Genomic DNA, 23,258 nt, shown 5'->3' on the forward strand with positions numbered 1-23,258 from the left:
GTGACTGAAAGACCAAAGAAGGAAAAATGCAGTGTCTGGATTGGAAGTGGAATGGGAACACAAAGTTGACTTGATTCTTTTTCCTGGGGAACATGCCTCTGAGTACCAGGGTCTCCAAACCACCAGAGAAACATGGTGAAAGTCAGAGGCAATGGCCTCAACAGAAGGGTGGAAAGAAAACTCAAACCAATATTCTGAACTTTTTAAAAAAGAAAATAATTGGTTCCCAGATAATGTCATTATACTAATTTGAAAGGGAACGAGCCAACTCAGTTTCTATTTGCAGTTGCCAGCCCCACGAATACTTAATGGTCTTGGATTACAAAGCTTCCAGTGGTGGCTCTCACAGTCAATAGGATTGGAGGGTGAGGAGGGCCCAGCGAGGAGGTATTGATAGGCTGTGTGTGTACCTCCTCGTGTGTCTCCGGCTTCAATAGCATCTATTTTGAGCTGAGTTCTTTCTGAAACCCTGGCAGGGTGAGGAAAATGAGCATTCTTCCTGCTCCCAGGGCTGGCTGTCGGAGTTCATGAGATGATGTGTTGTGACAAATGGCAGTGGCTTCAGGTTATGTAGGAGGGCTGCAGGCCTCAGGTGGGTAATTATCTCCACGGTTAATGGTGCTTCTGGAGGGGTAGGATATGGATGGAGATTATTTTTACAGGTTCCTTGTAAGTGGGTTATTCAGTGTACCCCCCAACCCCCATGAGAAAGATTCTCCGGGTTGGAAGAACTGTGGACTTTGAGACACAGTGAACCTTTTCATGGACCAAACTGTCTCACCTCCAAATGCTTATGTTGAAGACTTGGCCCCACTGTGGCTGTATCTGGGCTTTGGGGATATAAACAAGGTTAAAGATACCAGATGAATGGAGTCCTGATTCAGTAGGATTGACAGCTGTCCCCACATCTTTCTACCCCCATTCCATGTGCAAATGCTGAGAAAAGCCATGGGAGCACTCCCAACGATGGCTGTCTACAAGGGGAGGAAGCCTCGCTAGGGTAGTGCTAGCTTTCTGATCTTAGACCTCCTGTCTCTGCTACTTTGAGAAAATAAAAGCCTGTGATGTTTGGTTAAGGCAGCCCGTGCTGACTAACACAGATAAGTATACATGAGGATAACAGAGTGAGAGTATTTGATTTGAACAAACAAATCTGCTCCGACGGAGCCAAGCTCGGAGTCAATTACAAACACCAAGTCTTCTGGATTTAGAGTTTTAATCTAAGAAGATTAGCAGAGAGAAGAAAGATTATCTTGTTCTGTAGTAGTGAAGTAGTGGATACTCTGACTGGTCAGTTTTAGTAGCTACACAAACACTATCAGCTATGCAAGGAACTACAAATGTAATTCATAGCTTAGGTTTCTGAGTGCCTGCCATATCTCTGATCTCTCAGTAAGGGGGAAAATATTTCCTTCCAGAGTTTGAGCTGTTGTTTTGAGCCCAAGTTAGAACAGGGGAAAGCCAGGTGACTTCTGTGGCTCCCATGATTCTATGGGGCCCCTTGCCCATGGCTCTACCCTTCCACAGCCCATTATCTGCACTAACAAGATGATGGGGGTGGGGGGCAACTCCAGCATCATCAGAGGAATGGCAGTGTTGTTTGTGCTAGACCCATGCTTCTTCCTCATTGGGGCTCTGACTGCTACTTGTTAACATCTGGGACGGGGTGGGGGTTGGGGGCAGTGGCAATGCTGGCATGGAGTCCCTTGTGCAACCCAGTGACTGCCAACGGTGAAGAACAGAAACGTCTTCTGAAATTGCCCAGGCGGCGTGCTTTGATAGAGGCAGGGCCCAGAGAAGTGTAGCTCTCAGACCCCATCAGAGAAGTTTCTTTGTACAGTGGACAGTAAGTGGTTAAGGCAGAAGCCCGGAGACTGTCGGTGGAGTGCTTAGCCACCAATGGGGCTATAACCCCTTCCAGGGCTGGGCGAACATCACGGAGGAGAGGGTAGAAAGGTTGTAAGAACCAGAGGCTGGGAGGAACTGTAGAGAGCTCGCGTCTTCTGGACATGGCAGACTGCTCTGTATTCATTCGTCCACGGTAGCTATTGCACAAAACCTGCACAAGACCAAGCCGGGCCACATTCTAGCATGGAGGGAGGTGGACTCATTAGCTTCGCCCCTCACTGAGGAGGGGTGGACAGCTGATTACTTCTTGGGGAGGGAGAGTCAGTCTTTAGGGATGTGGTCCCTTGTACGATGGTGTGGTACCAGGCTCCAGTAGGAGCTCCTACACACACTCTACAGGTAGCATAAATCGGACTTGATAGTTACTTCATTTTTAAAAACGATGTATTTTTATCTTATGTGCATTGGTGTTTTGCCTGCATTTATGTCTGTATGAGGGTGTCAAATTGCTTGGAGCTGGATTACAGTTGTGACCTGCCATGTGGGTGCTGGGAATTGAACTCAGGTCCTCTGGGAGAGCAGCAGTGCTCTTAACCACTGAGCCATCTCTCCAGCCCTGATAAGTTACTTTGTTTCTTAAAAGGTGATGTGCAGTTGGAGGATGTACAGAAGGAAGGTATGGCTGGAGGAGGAGTTGGGGGCTAGAGGTGAGAATGAATATGATCGAAATACATTGTAGGAAATTCCCAAAGAATTAATACAATGTTATATTTAAAAATTAGGGTGCCTATGCTGGGCGGTGGTGGTGCATGCCTTTAGTCCCAGCACTTGGGAGGCAGAGGCAGGTGGATCTCTGTGAGTCTGAGACCAGCCTGGTCTACAAGAGCTAGTTCCAGGACGGCCTCCAAAGCCACAGAGAAACCCTGTCTCAAAAAAAAAAAAAAAAAAAAAAAAAAATTAGGGTGTGTGTGTCAGGCCTCTTCTAGACCTGATCTGGATCCAGCGAGTGAGGTCTTGGTCAATGGCCAACCCTCATGACTTCATGGGGCTCCTGTGACATGTGAAGCTCATGAGTGTTGAGCTAGACCCCATGGAAGGACCAAACACAAGAGTGTGGTCCCTGATGTCATGGAACTCATGTTCTCCCTGAAGAAGCAAGACAAACCCAAGCAGAGGGCCATGCTGGTCTGGCTTGCACTGTGAAGCTTTTGAGAAAGGAAGGTTGATTCAGGTGTTGGTGGTACCCTGGGTTGGAGATTTATTTCTCACCTGAGTTTGGGAAGTCTCTTGGAGAAGATGGGCTTTTTTTAGAATCTCCAAAGAGATTGAAATCTGAGCTCACCAATGCTTTTGTCATTGTTAGCTCACTCAACAGATACCTTGTGAGTGCTTCTGTATGGCGGGCCTGGGTCTTGCACCTTGAAAAGTAAGTAGCCAAAACTGCATGGTGGGAGTCAAGAAAACTAAAGGCAGATGAATTCCTTATTCGTGGGAAGAAGCCAAGTGTCACCAGGCAGTGAGGGCCACTGCTGTTGTAGCCAACTGCTGATGGCCTCCACCTGTGTGTGTGTCCTGACTCCAGTTCCTGCCCATCTATCCCAGTGGCCTCGTGTACATCTGTTCCCTGTGGGGACTGGATGCCAGCAGCTGGCATAGGAAAACACCTTCAGTTTCTAGAACTTTCCCCGCTAGCAGCTGCAGGAGCAGGGCATCCAGGCTGCTCCTTCCCTGCAGGGGAACTTGTGGGAAGCTCTCACTCTAGGGATCAGAACCCATAACATGAAAAATAAAATTCCAGAGACTGACATTTGGGGTTCAGACTTCAAGCTGAAGACCAGAGAAGCAAAGCAGCCAGCCACTAGCTCTTACCTCTACCTCAGCTCAGACCAAAGGGGTGACCCTGAGACTGCTCCCAACTTCACCGCTCCTGAGATTCACTCAGACTGCTGTGCTCCCCTCAACGCGGCTGAAGAGTAATCCTCCAAGACTGACTTTGCTTCTTCCTTTTACACCTCTCAAATTCTGGAAGTAAATGTGTCTGATCCCAAGTGATGAGATCTCCTGTGTGAGCTCTGTTTCTCTTTAGGACTGGATCATTTTTGTGTAGCTCGGTGTGGCCTTGAACTAACAGAGATCTGTGTACCTCTGTCTCCTGAGTCCTGGGATTAAAGATGTGCGCCACCACTGCTTACTTCTATAGAGAAGTAGTGTGGCTGTCTCTGCATTCTGATACTTCAGGCAGTCATATATTTATTACATCATAAATAATATATCACCACAAGAACCTAATTCCAAGAAGGTTGCCAACTTTGAGCTAGATTCTGTGAGCCAGCTTCTGAGGCTATGGTCAATAAATTGAGCTGGTGGCAGTGGCAACATTAGTATCAGAGAGTGTGGCCTCCAGCTAATGCCATAGGAGAGTTGTAAGGGTGCGGTAGTCTGCCCTGTGAATTTGGTGGTGTCAAAAAGCAACAAGCCCAGGTGCGGGGCTTTTCTCCTCGCATGGAAGTAGAGATGTTTTAGGCCCTTGCTGTTGGAGGGCCTTAGAGGGTCCCCTTGCCAAGCAGTGTTTCATTGTAGGATCCCATGTGCAGGTTCCTTTTGTGCCCTCCACTTAATCTTTAATCAGTGGCATGTTGGCAAATGTTGAATGAATGGCTCTCTGGGGGAAATATAAAAATTCTGGGTGTATTTTGCCAGTCAACTGATTTCAAGCTATCAATATTTCCAAATGAGGTTGGGATTTCCAAATCACAGGACGCTCTCATGAGAAATTATGGACTGAATGTTGCCTCTTCTGGGAGACCCTCTTTGTGGCTCACCCCGTTCGCCTTTCTTTTCTATTGTGAGCTTACCAGATTTCATTATTTAAGAACACAAATTAGCCCATCCCTAAGCAAATACTTTGGAAAAAAATAACAAACTGGAATCTGTCATTCTTTTATATTCAGCCGAACTTCTGAAAAGAAAGTTTCCAACTGCCAATTCTGGTCCCTGTATTTGTGGATGTTTAAGGGGCACGAGAGGACTTTAAGACCATGGCGAACAATTCTAGCACAGAAACAACAATTTGTTTTGTTTTTGCTTTTTATTTTATATGTTGTGAGTGTTTGGCCTGCATGTATGGCTGTGCATCACATGCTTGCCTGGTGTGCTCAGAAGCCAGAAGAGGGAATTGGATCCCCTGAGACTGACGTTACATAGTGTTATGAGCTGCCACGTAGTGCTGGGAATCGAACCCTGGTTCTCTCGCTGCTGAGCCCTCTCTCCAGCCCCATGAGGACCAGTCTTAGATAATAATATTCTATTTCCCTCTAGTCCAGCCACTTCTAGATCACTCCATCAGCACTTGTGTTTCTGGTAACCTCCAACAAGGACATGAGGGATCCATGTATGGAAGCCGTGGGCTGGACACTTGGATGAACTGAATGAGCCAGTCTAGCCTCTTAAGGGGCTTAGTTGAGTAAGGGGGAGACACAACTTCCAGTGACCTAGGTGCCTTGTTCTGTGGCAGAGATTGCTTTGACATTTCTGTGGAAAGGCCACTTCTGACTAGATGGTCAGAGATGACATAAATTTTATGCCATGGTGGCAAATCATCTGTAAATTGCTACCACGATCAGAGTTTTCTGTCCCCGGTATTCATAGTACAGAAATGGACCAGTTAGCATGGCTGACTTCTCAGAACAGAAACCAGATTCCCAGTGGAGTTCTGGGCAGCTTCTTTATACACGTCTGCAGGAAGCAGTCCGCATCTCAGTGACAGCTCAGAGTCACCAGTGCCACTGTCAATCGGATCAATAGCTCAGCATGTAGAGTGGACCAGACCCAAAGCTCTCACCCTAGAACCGTCCTTCCAAGCGACTGCAGTAGCCAAGATGATGGGCCCTGCTCCAGTTTTCCATGCCTGCTACCCCCGGGGTTGAGCAATACCATGTCCATACACAGAGAAACACGTGTGCTGGGGCTTGCCAATCCAGGCTGTGTGGGAGAGCTCCCACTGGGGTGTGGAATGCTTCCCATGGGCCTGCAAAAGGAGGTCAGGCTCTGTGGTGCCTTAGCACTGAGGAAGGGGGGTCTGTGAGGAGTAGAGTTGGAGCAAAAAACTTTAAAACTCAATGTCTCAGGGCCGGAGAGAGGGCTCAGCAACTAAGATCATTACTCCTCGTGCAGACGACCAGGGCTTGTTCCCGGCAGCCACATGGCAGCTCACAACTGCCTGTAACTCCAGTACCTGAGCACTGAGAGCAGTGTGTGCACACAGTGGATCGGCATATGCAGGTGTAACACTCATACACACAGAATAAAAATAAATGAACCCAGAAAAAACCCAAAAACCAACAACCCAATTTCTCTCGAAGGCAATTACTCTCAGCACTTGAGCTGATTGGCATTTGTTTAGCGGTCATTTGGATTTGGAGTGGGTACAAGGTGAGTTCAACGGATCCTACCTGTGCCCTTTCTAGTCCAATAGGGCTGCAGAGATGACTCGGTGGCTGAGAGCACTTGATGTGGGGGCGTGAGGACGGGCACCACATCAGAAACTCACTGTGCCCATGCATGTGCCTGGAACCCCAGCACTGTGGGGTGCAGAGACAAGAGGATCTGTGGAAGTCACTGGCCATCTGGCCTCCAGGTTCAGTGAGAGGCCTGGTCTCAAGGCAGTAAGGGAAGCCACAGAGCAGGACACCTGAGACTACCGGCATTGCGCAATTGCTGACAGCCACAGAGCGGATGTTGTCACTATGTGTACATGTGAAAACACGTTCCTTTCTGTGCGGTTTATGCCTTTTTGAGCATGCCTGTTAAGTGTAATTGGTATTTGTAATGCATGTTTAATTATACATTATACTTGGTCATTGAAACACTGGCCAGAGGTGTGCAAGGCCAGTGTTGATGAAGCAAATAGTTGTCATCGGATATGTGAAAAGAATCCTATACTTTCTTATAAAACAATTGATTATTTTAGAGAAAATGCTATTCACGACTTAGTGAACAAACAAATCAGACATGGAAATCCTGTTTAAAAGTAGCTAGTGGTGGCTGGGGGAGGCCAGGGCTCTTCATTTTTGAGCAGCTCTCGTGAGGCCAGGCCTGGAGGTTGTGAGCATACTAGGGTAACTGGATTGTACAAGGCCTGTTTTGCCACATGTGGCTGAAGCTGTGTCTGTCATTTTGCTACAGGGCTGTGTGCTCTTAAGTAGTAATGTGATTGATTTCAGGTGTCTCAGTGGCTATTACTCTCATAGCTCATTTAACTGAGATGCCCACAGTGACAAGTCTTATACTCAGATGGCCTTGGATTTAAAGAAATACAGCATGCACAAATTAATCACTTTCTATAGGCTCCAGACCCTTGTCTTAGCTCTCTGTAAGTACTTGATGGGATTCCTACACATCTTGCTCAGGAAGCCAAAGTATGTTCTCAAAAACATGAAGCACATTCTTTCAGATTTGTATGTTATCTCCCTTACAATCTTTTATCTTTTTTCAGCTTCTTTGAAATTTATTCTTTTTAAAATTCATCTATTTGTTTTAATCTAGGTCACAGGCTCCCCCCATTATTCTCCCTAGCCCCTCTCCCCCAGTGCCACCCCCACAACTAATCCCCGCCTCTTCGTCTCCACCCAGGAAAGGGCAGGTCTCCTATGAGTATCAATAAAAATGGCATATAAGTTGCAGTTAGACTAAGCACCTTCCCATGTATTAAGGCTGGGCAAAACCATTCAGTATGAGGAGGAGGGTTCCAAAAGACAGTAAAAAAGTCAGAAACAGCCCTTGTTTCTGCTGTTAGAAGTCCCATAAGAAGACCAAGCTACATAACTGTCACATATATGCAGAGGGCCTAGGTCAGTCTCATGCAGGCTCCCTGGTTGTCCGTTGAGTCTCTGTGAGCCCCTGTGAGCCCAGGTTAGTTGATTGTGTGAGCCTTCCCATGGCATCCTTGACCCCTCTGGCCCCTGCACCCATTTCTCCCTTGCCTGCAGGATTCCCAAACTACCTACGGTTTGTTTGTGGGTCTCTGCATCTGCCTCTATCAGTTGCTGGATGACACCTCTCTGATGGCAATTGTGCCAATCTGGTCACAGAAGATGGCCAGTTCAGGCCACTTACCCACTCTTGCTAGGAGTCTAGGCTGGGGTCCTCCGCATAGACTCCTGGGAGATTCTCCTGTGCCAGGCTTCCACCTGACCGCCAAATGCCCCCCTCAGCAGGCTACCTCAGGGCTTCCCCCCTCTGTGCCCCCCAACCTGATCATGTTCCTGTCCCCACCTGTCTTCAGTCCACTCATGAAATCTTTTCTATTTCCCCTTCTCAGGAGATCTGGCCCCCAGCCCCATGAGCCCTCCTTGTTACCTAGTCTCTCTGGATCTATGGATTGTAGCATAGTTATCCTCTACTTTACAGCTAATATCCACTTAAGAGTGAGTACATATACCATGTTTGTCTTTATCAGTCTGGTTTATCTCACTCAGGATGATTTTTTTCTAGTTCTATCCATTTGCCTCCAGATTTCCTGGTGTCCTTCTTTTTAACGGTTGAGTAATACTCTGTTGTGTAAATATACCACAGTTCTTTGTTTTGTTTTTTATCATTTCCTTGGTAGAGGGACTCCTGTGTTGTTTCCAGGTTCTGGCTATTATGAATAAAGCTCATAGCAATGGGCATAGTTGAGCAAGTGACCTTGTGGTAGGATGGAGCAACCTTTGGGTTTTTGCCCAGGAGTGTATAGCTGGGTCTTGGGGTAGGTTGATTCCCAGTTTTCTGAGGAACTGCCACACTGACTTCCTAAGTGGCTGTACAAGCTTGTACTCCAACCAGCAACAGAGAAGTGTTCCCCTTGCTCCACATCCTCTCCAGCATGAGCTGTCACTTGTGTTTTTGATCTTAGCCGTTCTGACAGGTGTAAGATAGAATCTCAAAGTTGATTTGATTTGCATTTCACTGATGGCATTTCCTTAAGTGTTTCTCAGCCATTTGAGATTCTTATGTTGGGAATTCTCTGTTTAGATCTATCTGTACCCAAGTTTTTAATTGGATTACTTTTTGTTGATATCTAGTTTCTTGAGTTCTTTATATATTTTGGAGATCAGGCTTCTATTGGATGTTGGGTTGTTGAAGATCTTTCCCTGTTTTGCAGGCTGCCATTTTGTCCTATTGACAGTGTCCTTAGTCTTACAGAAACTTTGCAGTTTCATGAGGTCCCATTTATTAATTGTCAATCTTAGTGCCTGTGCTATTGGTGTTCTGGTTAGGAATTTGGCTCTTGTGCCAATGTGTTTGAGGTTATATCCCACATTCTCTTTTATCTGGTTCAGTGTCACTGTTTTTATGTTGAGGTCTTTGATCCATGTTTACTTGAATTTGTGCAGAGTGATAGATATGGATCTATTTGCAATCTTCTGTGTGCCGACATCCAGTTATACCAGCACCATTTGTTGAATATGCTTTCTGTTTTCCATTTTATACTTTTGGCTTCTTTGTTGAAAATCAGGTGTCCATAGGGGTGGGGTTTATATCTGGGATTCCATTCCTTTAATCCTCATCTCTGTTTTATGCCAGTACCATGTTCCATCTTCTTTTGAAGGCAATGATTAGATACTTCAGCTGTATTGGCAGCTTTAAACAAGATTGGCAAAGACTCAAACATCTTAAATAGCATCAGCCACATAGCCACGCTATCAGATTAAACAAGCAGCTAGGACTGAGAAAAGGGGGGACTCACACACAAATGGGCATATCCCTTTCAGTATGTTCCTGCAGGCAAGAGTTATTTGGCAAGGCCACTGCTAACTACCAACTTAGTGTAATGATCCTAAGACCATGAAAAGCAATTTATTTTTGTACAGTCAGAGCCGCAGTGGAGGCAGGGTGATGCCAGTCCACAAACTTTTTGACTCACTGCTCTTCCGTGCTGCTGCTCAGGAAGCTGCTATTCCATGGGAATGCAACACAGCAAACCTGGCTGGACAGATGAGTCAGAAATGAAGATGCTCTGAGCTGGACTGTTGGAGAGAAGGAAACCGCAGGAACTTGTTTGTGGTCCTTGGCTGAGGGGTGGGTTTTTTTTTTAAGTTTTTTTTGGTTGTTGTTTTGTTTTTGTTTTTTTTTGGGGGGGGTGTTGAGCAGGATGAGATTCCTCAAAGCCAGTGGATGCACTGGGTTTGGAAGTCTGATAGAAGTATCTGAAGGTCCCAGAGAACTGGGAGATGGTCAAGACAGAGTCAAAATAACTCAATGAGCATTGAAACATTCAGGACATATAACAGAAAGACCAAGTCTTAAGAGTAAGGGCCTTGTCTCCTGGGACTAAGGAAGCAACAAAAGTTCATCAGCCTGGACAAGATTAATTAAGCTTAGGGGATTGCAGGTTCGAACCTGTGAATGTAGCTGTCTTCTAGAGCAGGTGGTGATACCCTTTAAATGATGGCAGCACTATTTAGACTCCTAGAAGATAGGGATCCTGTCAGGAATACAATACAATTTGTCAGACATAGTAAGAAACAGTAAAGTGAAGCTCACAGATGAGCCAGTATGTTTAAGAACTTAAAAGAAAAGTAGATTTGACATGAAAGTTAACATTTGCACTTGGGTTGTTTTTATCATGTGGAAAGTACAAATATCTAAAATAAGCAATTACTTAGACTCCTTTATTTTAAGATCAGAAACAAGACAATGGATGTCTGCTCTTATATTTCTATTCAGCCCAGTTCTAGTAAGATAAGACAAGAGAAAGAAACTAAAACCATACAAATTGGAATAATACAGAGCCATCTGTATTTGCAAGCAGCATGACGTTGTACGTAGAGAATCCTGTAGAATTAGTGAACTTCGCATCGTTATGAGGCCAGACACAGACCCGAGTGCTCTGAAGCTTGCTTTGGAGCATGTTGAGTTTCAGGTGTCAAGTTGGCAACTGGATTTAAAATTGAAGATTTGGGGAATAATAGGATGGAGAATCAGGTTTGGGGAGATATAGAAAACACATGGGGCGAATCCCCTAAAGAAGGACAGGGGGAAGGAAAGTCCTCGGATTGGGGGTGATTTCCATACAGCACTCTGATGGCTCATGCAGGTGACTACTCCTCTGAGTCCTGGGTATGAGAGGCAGGACTTCCTGGGGCCTCCGCTGTGGTTGCACTCAGTAGAGAGCAGTGTCTCACGGCACTTCCATTTGAATAGAGTGATAGGAGCACTCCTGTTTCTTCCTCTGGCTCTGTGTGCTTCTGTGCCTGGTCCCGTCTGAGTGGGGCCTGTTGTGCTCTGGGGCTCTCTGGAGACGGGGATGATGGAATACATCAGCATCATCAACATCCCGTCAGCCAGAGCTCTCTTGTGGATGTTTCGCTTCTGCTCCGCCCCCAAACCTCGGGAAGATGAGAATTTCGGGGCATTTCACATGGCCTTAGGATATTGATGACTACTGTAAAATATGGAGCCAGATGGATTTACATTTTTTCCTGAAGACAAAACATAGCTTGCCTCTGCTAAGATCTTATCTACTTAATGAGCACAGGCAGTATAATTAAGGCTTTGCTCCAGAGCGGTAGATGTGCCAAACCTGCTGGAAACTTTGCTTGGTCTTCATAAATCAAGTTGGTTTGGACCTTCACATACCCAGGGGCCAGGTCTGTCATGTGTTAATGGAGGCTGTCACAGTGGCATTTGTTTTTCTCTTCTTATGGGTACCTGTCCTCGATCACAGGAAAGCTCTTGGATGCTGTTGACCATGGCCAGATGGCCACTCTCAAGACAAAGGCAGACCATGGGATGAAGGAGTGTGGTTCCCGGTGGGTGGGGTGAGGAGCCTTGTCAAGGTTCCAGAATGAGTCCTCTTGCTCCTGGGAACCTGGCACTGCCCTTGGCCGGTGAGCAGCCCTCACTTTGGTGGCTTTCTTGCCTCTGCTGGATCAAAGAGGTCTGAAAGTTTCCCCAGAGAGCCTTGTGAATTAAATATATTTGCAATTTGCATCCTAAACTGCTGTGTGGACTACATATGCTGGCCGCATTGTTTTCTTGGCTCTTATTCATTTGTTAATAATGTGTTGTTTTTGGGGAAATGGCCCTTACTCTGTTGGCTTGGAAGAGGAATCCAAGGGAAATGTTAGGCTGGATTCTGTGCTAGAATTCAAAGCAACACGTGCTCAGGAGTGAATTGGTCAAACAAGGCTACAGTCTCCTAAATTTCCGGAAGGAGTGGGTCCAGACCAAAGGAGGATCGTGGATGGGATGAAAACTCGTTGGTGGGTTCTGGTTCGAATACGGCTTCTGTTGAGCATATCAAACAGAGTGAGGGGTCAGGGGACCCATGAACCCAGGACCACAGAACTGTGGCCTCTGAAGGGGATCCAGGGAGAAGATGGCCTGTCCTGACCCTGTGGCACACGGGCAGGGGGAGGTGCACAGGGAACCGTCAGAGCGCTGGCCTTGCTGAGTGGGCTCCGCCCCGTCACGAGTGTCGCTCCCGCATCACAAGACCTCAGCACACACTTGTTGGACACCATGTCTCACAGCCACAGCTGCTCAATTACATTTCATGTTGTTTCCTGATATCAGGGCAGCGGGGAAAAGCCTAGAACAGCTGTGCTGGAGTGAGGAGCGGAGTCTTCGTGCATCCGTGGCCCCGCCTACCGTGGGGCTAAACTTGCAGGGCTTGGAAAGAGGTGGGAGCTGAGTTTCTAGGCTCTTCCATGGTGACCTCCTCAGCCCAGGACTCAGCTGCTGCCGGAGGAGGTCTCTTGAGGTCCAGGGAATAGAAGGAAGGCGGAAGCCTGGCTGATATGACTTTTAGGGCAGCAGTAGGACTGAGTGCCGTTTCCGCATGGAAGGACCTTTCCCATCACGGCCTGTCTTTCTGGGCCTTGCTTTTGGGGCATGCTCAGAGAGGGGTGACTTACCCTCTGCTACCCCTCAGCACCGTCGGAGAGGTCAGGACAAACAGCAGCTCACCTTTGAAGGCCAACCTCCCGAGAGAAGGTCCAGTCCTACTCGGTCAACATTTGCCAGCATCTGTGTTCTTTCTGTGGGACCATCCAGCTTTTGGCCTTGGGAACCTTCTAGTTAGTAGCCTCGGAAGCCACTAAGTCACACAAGTGCTCAGGTCGTAACCAGCATATACTAGACTGTTATGGGTCCGCTAATTCCACCTGCATAATAATCTCACTGAGTACCCACAATCCTTCCATCTGGTCTGTTCTGCGCTAGGGTTATTATTCCGTTTTCCAGATGCAGAAACTAAGGTCATGGAGCTGGATACCATGGAGATGAAAGAGGCAGATGGATTGCCATTTCATTGCTGCGCATGGAAGGCCAATGTGTCCTGACAGGCTCCCGAAAACAAATAGAACTTAACAAGTGCCGATGGGGAAAGAGGTCCCCAGCACTGAGACCAGCCTCAGCACAGGGCTTGCTGTGCCGGGACTTAGCCGAGGCAGGTTCTGACTGAGGAGTGGCATGTGGGAGCCTGGCATCTGGGGCAGAAGTAGTTGTAAGTTGACATGGGACATGTGACAAGCTGGGACTCCAGAGCAGGCAGACTGTGAGAGCCATGAGGCTCTGGGGCAGTGACGGCTGTCATCCGAGTGCAATGTGATCGCACTGGGTGCACTGCCACCTTCTGACATTCCCGATGTAGCCGGTGTTTGTTCTGTGTGTCTGTGTAACTGTCACCACCCCAGAGCCTTACCCACATTGTCTCTGGTCTTCACCAGAGCCCTGCAGAGCAGTTTAAAAAACCGAAACTCTGTTAGGCTAGACCTCCTCTTGAGGACCACTTAGCGAGCGAGCATGTGGTGAAGCTGGGAGTCAGGGCCAGGCCTGTGGATTGCAAAGCCATGCTCTTTGTGTGATGTGAAGGTCATGTCACGGGGACTGGGCTTAAGAGGAAGAGCAGATTATGGTATCCTCCCCACAAAGGCCACTTACTTTGGTGTGAGTTGATAGTGAAGCCATCACCTGGCCCTGATTCCACCTGTCCAGAATAAACTTCAACCATGGCCTCTGCGTGGCCATCACCTCTGACTCTCCGGCTGGGACTTCAAGGAGAACCTCTGTATTGGAGACTGGGTGGTATGCATTCTTGCTCACCACCACCCCCACCTGTTTTTATCCTAGAGCAGAGTGAAGCTCTTCAGGGGGCCTTAGCTCTGCTCAGACACACAGCAGCAACGAAACCAGCTTCCATCCCATCAGTTAGCAGCAGGAGTCTTGATGCAGCTCCAGGAGTCAGGACTCTCCTTTGGTTGTTTGCTTCTCTTGGTTGCATTTGGAGTTTACAGAGGTGAAACCACAGCTGGCTCCCTCCTTTCTATGCAGGCCCCCGATAGCCAGTCAGCTGAGCTTTCTGTTGTCATTTTTCACAGGCTTAATAGCTGTTGGCAACCACGTTGTGTTATTTTGTTCACATAATTATTCACTGAGCGCAAAATACCCTGGAGCACCTCAGCTGTGGCCATGTTCGCTGGACGCTGGGAAGTGGCTAAAACCTGGGAGTGGGGGTGTGAAAATGAGGAAGAGATTTTTTTCTAATTATAGATACATCAAGCATTGAGAACAAAGCCTGAGATGTGTAGCTTGTGTGACATGTGAGTTTGTGTTTACGCTGCATTATCATGACATGTTCTCTGACCTTTGCCTGGTCCTTCATAATTCCCCCCAGCCAAGTTCACAGAAGGGAAGGCAGCCTGGGGACAGAGACCACTGAGCCACACGTAGTTCCTTTTCCTGCTCTGCACCACAGGTGTGTCTGTTCCTCATCGGTTCATGTTGGGCAGCAGTGGCCACAGAACTTCATAGAGCAAAGACGTTGAAAAGGGAAGAAACAAAACTGTTCTCCATCTCTGAGCTTGAACAAGGGGGGGAGAGGGGAGGGGAATGAGGAGGGATTGCCCCTTTTCTTCTAGAACCCAGACAGGTCTCCAGGCTGCAAGGTCAGGCCGGGAGGGGCTGCAGGAAAGTGGAGGGACAGGTGGAGGGACAGGCTGCACGCCGTGGGGCCTACCTTTGCATGCGGAAGAAACAGTGCTAGGGAGGTTTGTGAGTCTTGATAAAAACAAGCGTATGAACAGAGGGCAGGCGAGAATCCATCTTGGTGGCCTCTGGGGATGATGTTCTATGGCCCTTGAGGTGGGAATGAGAGGAGTTTAATCCCCCCCAAGGATCTGCAGGGAAGGGCGGCTGCTGTGTTCTCCAGCTCAGTGCACATGGAGGAAGTGCTGTGCCAGGTTTGTGTTTTGGGGACAAATTGGCTGGATCTCCACTCAGTTAGCTGATCAGTTAGGAGACCCTCCGTGCCCTAGGGGTCCAGGCAGCTGCCTCCTCTGATGACTTACGACCTGGTATCTGCTGCCTGCCTGAACTCTGGATTTCTGCAGTGGTGGCTTCAGTTTTCTTGGCTGTAAAATGGAGCTTCTAATTGTGGTCCCTGTCCTGTTTGGAGGAAAGCTGCTTTACATCCGGCGTGTAAGTACTCAGTGGTTGATAGAGAAGACCGCACACCTGGCAGTTGCTTTTTCAATCGGGGTTCTGTTGTGGAATGACTTTGGATGGGCACGGCAGCTGCAAGGAAAGGACACAGAGTTCCCGTCCGTCCTGCACCCAGCTCCTCCTAGAATTAACACATTCCACAGCCACGTGTCCTAAAAAGACACCTCAGTCCGGGGGAGAGATGTACACTGCTGTGTTCACAGCAGTCAGTAACAGTAACAGCTCTGATGTGTGCGCAGGTGTAGACAAAGAAACATGGTGAATATACAGCGAGAGTCCTTCAGCCTTCAGGAGCGAGGAAGCCCTGATGTGCTGCTGCACGGGTGAGCGCTGAGGATGTGACACTAAGTGAAACAAGCCAGGCACAGAAGACAAATTCTGTGTGACCTCATTTCGGTGTAGAGTCTCTAAGAAGAAGCAGAGAGTAGAGCAGTTGTTGCCAGGAGCAGGTGGATGGGAGAAATGGAAAATGTTGGTGAGTGTGAGTTCCAGTTACACGGGGTGAATCAGTGCTGGAAAACTTACAATACCACAGTACATGCGTACAACATGTATGCTTATATACACATACACACACGCAAACATGCGCATATGTACAAATACATATACACAGCAATACATGCATACACACATATACATATGCATAAAATGCATACATATACACAAATGTGTGTGCAATGCACACAATACATGCACAGATACACATAAACACATATGCATAATATACATACACACAAATGCATACAACATATATACACACAGTTATACACTATGCGCACATAACATGTCATACAGCATACATATGCACAATACACACATACATATAACACACACAACATATTACACACACATAGATACACCCATACACAGACACATAAACAGCACATCATACACATATATCATACACACACATGAACATGTACGCACATCCATGTGGTAACTGTGAGGTGATGAATTGGTTTGATATGACAATAATTTCATAGTCTATATGAATAATATCACTTTGGACGTCTTAAATACAATTTTATTTGTCAGCATTGCCTCACAAAAATCTGGGAATAAATGACTTTGGGAAGGATATTCTACAACTTAAAAAGACTTAATAAAGCCAAGATGGGGCCAGCAAAATAGCCCAGCAGGTCTAAGTGCTTGCTGCACAAGTCTGACCGCCTGAGTTTGATCCCGGGAATCCCACGGTAGGAGAGAACGGGTCCCTGAAAGTTGCCTTCTGACCTCCACACACATCTGTGGTTCCTGTGTGCCCACACCCACAGATGGGACAGATTTGTAATCCCAACACTTGGGGGACTGAGGCTGGAGGATTGGGAGGCTGACGTAAGAGAAAGCAGTAGAGTATATGCTACAAAGGCTCTACTAAGAGATTTGCTGAGAGGACACTCAACACGTAAACGGGAAGTTAGCTGAGGGAGTGCTGCCTCCTCAATACCCAGAGATAAGCGCTAGCCAGGCCTGTTAGGGACAAGCAATATTTACAGTGCTAGAATGCAAACTTTTTTTTTTACTTGAAAAGCTATTGTAGATGTTTATTTGATACTAGAAATGTGGTCAGCTATCATAAAGTATTTCTCTTCATCACAAAATAGTAAGGATTTAAACAATGCAAGGCGAAAAAATCTAGAAGCTTTAAAAAAATTTTTTTTTTGACCTGGCCACTAATTCTTCTAAAATAGGGTGTCCAAAATCTTGAGTAGAATTATCATACTCAGTAATGAAATGTTTGAGTTCTTCAACACATCGCTCACCTATTTCGTGTAAATTCTGCCTCAATGCAAACTGTATAGATTTTTCTAATGAAGGGTCTTTTTCGATCAGCATTTCACCACCATCCCGGAAGTTTTCAGTCTTTTTTTTTTTTTTTTTTTTTTTTTTTCTTCGAGACAGGGTTTCTCTGTGACTTTGGAGACTGTCCTGGGACTAGCTCTTGTAAACCAGGCTGGTCTCGAACTCACAGGGATCCGCCTGCCTCTGCCTCCAGAGTGCTGGGATTAAAGGCGTGTGCCACCAACGCCCAGCAAGTTTCACAGCCTTGTCGGTAAACCTGCTCAATTTCTTTGGTTTTTGATGCAATAGCTTTAGAACGACTGCTAATCTGGCTGTCTTCATACACTTCTGTGCCATCTGTTGTGTTTGACTCTGGTTCTTCTGTCTGGTGGATAAATAAGGGTGCCATGGATCCCGTCTCAAACTCGGAAATCTCACTCAAGTTATTTTCATCTCCTTCTCCAGCTTTTCATTAGCCCACCTGCTTGCAACCGCAGGAGGTTCCTTCTCAGTTGGCTGGCGAGGTTTGTCTAACACCTTGGATGAAGAGACTGCTGAAGGCCTTGAGGGTGAAGTATCTCTTGATGTTTTCAGAGACTGGATGGACCTCTCTTTACCTCTTCCTGGGTTTGCTTCATTCTGTCGTTTGTAGGAAGCACCAACATGCGCGGACTTTCTGTTCTGGGACTGATGGACTGAGTGCGTCCTGCTCCGTTCTGGAGAGTAGCTTCTACTGCTGAGACTGGAGCCAGATCTGCTGTGTGGGGAGTCCTTCCAGCCTACAGGTGACTCTCTGAAAAAAGGAGCGTCCCTTTTATGGGGAGACCGTTCTCTTGAATAATGGGAAGAGTAGAAAATGTTTTTCGAAAGCCATCTCTCATGTCCCTGTATTCAGGCTGTTGGCTTGTGGAATGATCATCTCTTGTCCATCTGTAGCCAGAATCATCTCCTCTGTGAGGTGGGCCACTTCTTCCATCATGAGAAAAACTGTGGCCCTCGTCACATTCTCGGTAATCAACATGACTGAAATATCTGCTGTAGCCTCCTTCATCAGGTCTGGCTAGCAGAGGCGGTCTCTTGTCTAGCAGAGGCGGTCTCTTGTCTAGCAGAGGCGGTCTCTTGTCTAGCAGAGGCGGTCTCTTGTCTAGCAGAGGCGGTCTCTTGTCTAGCAGAGGCGGTCTCTTTGGCACAACAATTAACCACCCTATGGTAGCCATCACTGGCATGGCTCCGAGGGGGTGCTCGTTCTCTTGGAAGACGTTCGTAGTCATATCATCGCTCAGACCACATCTCATCTCTTGTGGAAGCCACTATGTTCCCCCGCTGCTGCTCTGGAATGCAAACTTTTGTTCACTAGGGGTTACTAGTCATTAGGCCCATTCCCCAAAACAGGCCTCCCTGGGCAGCTCAAGGGGGTGGTGCAGGGTTACAATCCTTAAGTCCTGGTCTGCCATTGGTCCCCTGTGCTTTTGTTAGGAAAAGCATAATTCTGACAGGTGGGCAAAATAAATGTGGGTAAAAGCTACTCAAAAAGACAAGCGCTGGTGTACTTAAAATAATTCTGGAGATGTCTTTGCTGTGTAAGTTTCCCATCTGCCCACATGGCTAGACTTACAGCCTCCTGTCTCTGTTTAAATTGTCTGAAGTGGAACCTGGGGCAGGGACCTGCAAGGATGTATAGAAAACGATGTGTGTAAAATCAGAAGCCTCGGGAGTGCGATGTTAGTAACATCTATTCAAGGTTGGCTTTTCCTTGGACGTTAGCCTTAGTCAGCCATGCACTTTTATTTTTCTTCCCCCTCAGTAAAGAACTTTTCCTTTATTCCTTTCTTACTGGGAAGGCATTGTTTCACCAGCAGGGCAGCCTGGGCTACATAGAGAGAGGCAGGGAGAGGAACAGAGGGAGGCTAGGGAGGGACAGAACCATTGAGAAATCTGTGTTGGTGCATTGTACTTTCTTTGGATTTTACTGGTCTTTCCTCCAGGATCCCAACATGTAGCAGGTTATTATGGACTGACTTCTCTTAGACTTCTGCTCATCTGCGAGATCCTGAAGTCTCGACACAGACCAGTAGCCAGGGCGCAGGGAAGTTGCCAGTGACTGTTTGAAGGGGTGATGCCTGGGGCCGTTGGTTTGGGGAGACTGTTAGGGCCAGATTGGCCATCATCTTGCTAACCAACCAGAAGCTTCCCAGCTTTGGAGAGGAGGCCGCCTAGGTCATGTGCAGAGTGGAGAAGTCCCTGTGCTGTCCTCAGTTAGGAAGACGTCTCCTGGCTTCCTGAGGCCTGCCATCCCCGTCCGACCAGTGCAGGATTCCAAGGTGCTCTGCAGAGCAGGTGCTGTGGTAGGAACCCCAGGCCTGGAACTTTGGTTGTAATGTGATTCCACGGAGCATAGGCCTCCAGGACCCTCCAGGAAATTCCTCCGCAGAAGTTCAGAAAGAACTTTGCTTAATTTCCTGCCTGGGCCTGTTGTGGTAGAGGGGAAGGTGTTGGCCCAGAGGGCTTAGGGTCTGTTTGGTGCCTTCCTGGCTCTTAGTAGAGTTTTTCCTGTAGCACTTTCTGGGGCTGAGGTGAGAGGCCTCTGCAGGGAATCTTCATTCCTGGGTTCGCCCAGACTCTCCTGAAGCAAGGTTGTCCAAAATCCCCCATTAGAGCAGTTGCTGGTAGACAGTATGAATTCACATGGAGCCATGCTGTAAGCGGGTGATTCTGGGGCAATGTACAGCAGATGCACCCCACACACCAAGTCCCAGGGCATTCTCATCAGGCAGGCAGCCTGCCTGGCGCTGGGGCATGGCTGTCAGCCAAGCGTGTCCACTTAACACACATTCCTTTGCCAAAATCCTAGGCACATTAATATTTTGAAACCTCAAATCAGTTCTTTAGGAACACAGAACCACATGCTGGCAAAGCTCAGGGGCTCCGATGTTTTGCACCTGGGTTGGGATTCCTGGGTTGTGAGGTGGAGATCTGCTCCGTACCCAACTCCATTGTGCCTAGGCAGGGCCCTGCCCTCCTGAGCCCGGGGTTTTTCTGGCCATGAAACAAGAATGTTGGAGCAGAGAATCTTCGACGGCCTACAGCTTTGAGGTTTATGATTCCTGTGGGGTGAGAGACTCTGAAGTTCACTGGTTTATAGAAGAGTTTATGTGAAATCCACAAGGGCCTATGATTGCTTGTAAATTGTTTGAAATGTGTTTTTTCCACAAGTCTAAACACAGGCAAAGACGACAAGAATGTAAACGGCGCTCAGCAGAGCCCTTTCTGCTCGAGCTTGCTGGAGTCTGGATGAGGATAACAGTACCAAGGAGCCTGGCAGAGGTAGAAGCTGGAACTGGAGGTTTCATCCGTGGCTGCCCAGGGAGGGGGCCAGCGGCTGGACACGGTTATGGCCATAGTTTTTCACTTGTCTGCCACAACAAAGGCTTAAAAGTTTGCAGTCCAGACTTCTGATTTCTCTTGAAAGGGTCCTGCAGAGTCCCTCTTGCCAACTTGGAGACCTTGTTGAAGCTCCAAAACACTGAGTGTTGGTGTCCACAGCTGGATATCCTCTGGGAAAATGGACCATAGGCTCTGGAGGCAAACTCCAGCCTGTATTGGCTCCTTTCTCTGAGTGCGTGGCAGCCCAGACTCCATAGTAGCCAATGGGTGTGGGGCATGCTGCTGGATTGATAAGAATACAACTGGAAAGATGAGTGTCACGATCAGTGTGGAGTCGCCAGGCTGGGGACCTTAGGAGCCGACCATGGGTCTGCAGAGCTTTCTTCTTCCCTCGACTGTGTCAGGGTTTATGGAAATGGTTCTGGCATCTGACTTGATGGTAGCTAGAGCCTGGTGAGGGCATGGATAGGAGAGTCATGGGTGAAGAGCTGATGCTGGCCTGATGAGAATGGGCCAGTGGTCCTGGGATAGCCACCTCAGGAGATGGCTTTGTTTTGAGCCTGGGGGTCTTCGGACCCAGTGTGCTGAGTATGGGGAGAGTAATCCCCACCGCACAGCTGCATGGGCAGAGGTCTAGAGCTCAAGGGCTGGACCAGAAAGTGGTTATAATGGGCCGTGTGCTGGGCAGCTCTGTCTGTGGCCTTTGGACTTAGGATGGCTCTGCGGATACAGGAGGCAATATGTGCCCACCAGAGAGCCTTAGTCATGACCAAAGCGAGGCATCCAGGCAGCTAAATGCCAGAGACTTGGGTAGGAAGCTGAAAATCATGACTCACTGAAGGCCATAGGGAATTAATAGAGTCCTTCCCACTTCCACCCACTTCCTGTGCTCGTCCTGGCAGGGGCCGTTCTCAATTTTTGTCTTTGCAATTATTCATATCTTCCAAATGTGCCTACTTGGGCTTCCTGCAGTCTTCATTGTTTCACTGGCCCATAATTGTTTGAGAAGGGTGTGAGTGGGCAGGAATTTCTCCATGTGTGTCCTTACCCAGTGACAAAATGACCTTTGTCCTCAGAGGTCAGGAGAGGAGCCAAGGGAAGAAGTGGGGTGGCAGGAGGGTGATGCTGAGGGGAGGGTGTGAAGCTGAGGGGAGGGTGATGCTGAGGGGAGGGTGATGCTGAGGGGAGGGTGTGAGCTGAGGGGAGGGTTGAAGCTGAGGGGAGGGTGTGAAGCTGAGGGTGTGAAGCTGAGGGGAGGGGGTGAGGCTGAGGGGAGGGTGTGACGCTGAGGGGAGGGTGTGAAGCTGAGGGGAGGGTGTGAAGCTGAGGGGAGGGTGTGAAGCTGAGGGGAGGGTGTGAAGAGGGAGGGTGTGAAGCTGAGGGAGGGTGTGAAGCTGAGGGGAGGGTGTGAAGCTGAGGGAGGGTGTGACGCTGAGGGGAGGGTGTGAGCTGAGGGGAGGGTGTGAGCTGAGGGGAGGGTGTGAAGCTGAGGGGAGGGTGTGACACTGAGAGGAGGGTGTGAAGCTGAGAGGAGGGTGTGAAGCTGAGGAGAGGGTGTGAAGCTGAGGAGAGGGTGTGAAGCTGAGGGAGGGTGTGAAGCTGAGGGCAGGTGTGAAGCTGAGGGGAGGGTGTGAAGCTGAGGGGAGGGTGTGACACTGAGAGGAGGGTGTGACACTGAGAGGAAGGTGTGAAGCTGAGGGGAGGGTGTGAAGCTGAGGAGAGCGAGGCAGAATGCTGCTCTTCTCATGAGAACTGCAGAGGTATCTGCATAAGCCCCACTCATCCTCTAAACCTCCATGCTTGAGACCCAGATCCAGGGCCAACAGCTCTTTCCAGCCTTGCTGGATTGGTGAGACGGGCATCCTCGATTTGTGAGTTCCTGTTCCAGTTCTCTATATACTGCAGGCCCTCACTACCCAGTGTGTGGTCCATGGTCTGAGAAGGATCATGACTATGTGATCAGAGACTGGGATTGGATTTAGGAGAAGGAGGCAAGAGGACAAGAAGAGAGCATTTATGAGCAGGTTATGTAGAGTCTTGAGGTTCCTGGAGAAGGCTCTGCTGCTCTTGGAATGTTCTTGACCAAGACAGTGTTCGCTTTGTGACCCTGAAGGAAGATGTTATGAAATCACGGCCACAGCTTGGAGACAGTGTAAGTCTGAGAGCTCAGGGACCGGATGTGACCAATCTTTTCCTCAACCTCAAATGTTGCAGATCAGAGCGTCTGTTTGCTTCTCTGTTTCTAAAAGCCTAGCAAAGGTCAGAGAGGCCCTGGTTATGACAGAACCAAGTCTGAGGAAGGACCAGTTCCCCTCCCTCACTTTCCATCATCAGTACATGAGTACAAGCTTGCTTACTTGTGAGGCTGGAAGACCTGGCCAGCATTCGAGAGGCCAGTGCTGTGGTCAGGGTCAGTGTTTGCTGCATGTGGGTAGAAGGGGACCCCAGACATGAGTTCTCAGTTACCATCCAGGGTCACCAGTGGGATGGCCTTGGAGTTGCGTGTCTTTAGGACAAGGGATGACCCAGTGAAGTATATGCCTCCTATATAGCCCTAGCTGTTAGTGAGCAGTTGTGATTAGCCTGGTCTTGGCCAGGGTCTGTGCAATTGAAAGGAAGTACTCACCTTAATGTCAGTTCATAGGTAAGTTCTTGATAGGTTGCTTAAAGTCAAATAGGACCGAGAACATCCAGGCCCTGTTCTTGGCTTAAGCTTGTCTTATTGGTAGCAGGAAGAAGCTGTATTTTCTGTCTCCCAC

The 23,258-nt window shown here is 48.2% G+C and overlaps 1 pseudogene; it reads right to left on the reverse strand.

Moving 5' to 3' along the window:
* Positions 1–15,317: 15,317 nt before the first annotated feature.
* Positions 15,318–18,386, reverse strand: LOC100754987 (annotated as a pseudogene).
* Between the last annotated feature and the right edge of the window lie 4,872 nt (positions 18,387–23,258).

Source organism: Cricetulus griseus, chromosome 3 (assembly GCF_003668045.3).
Source record: "Cricetulus griseus strain 17A/GY chromosome 3, alternate assembly CriGri-PICRH-1.0, whole genome shotgun sequence".
NCBI classification, from domain to species: Eukaryota; Metazoa; Chordata; class Mammalia; order Rodentia; family Cricetidae; genus Cricetulus; species Cricetulus griseus.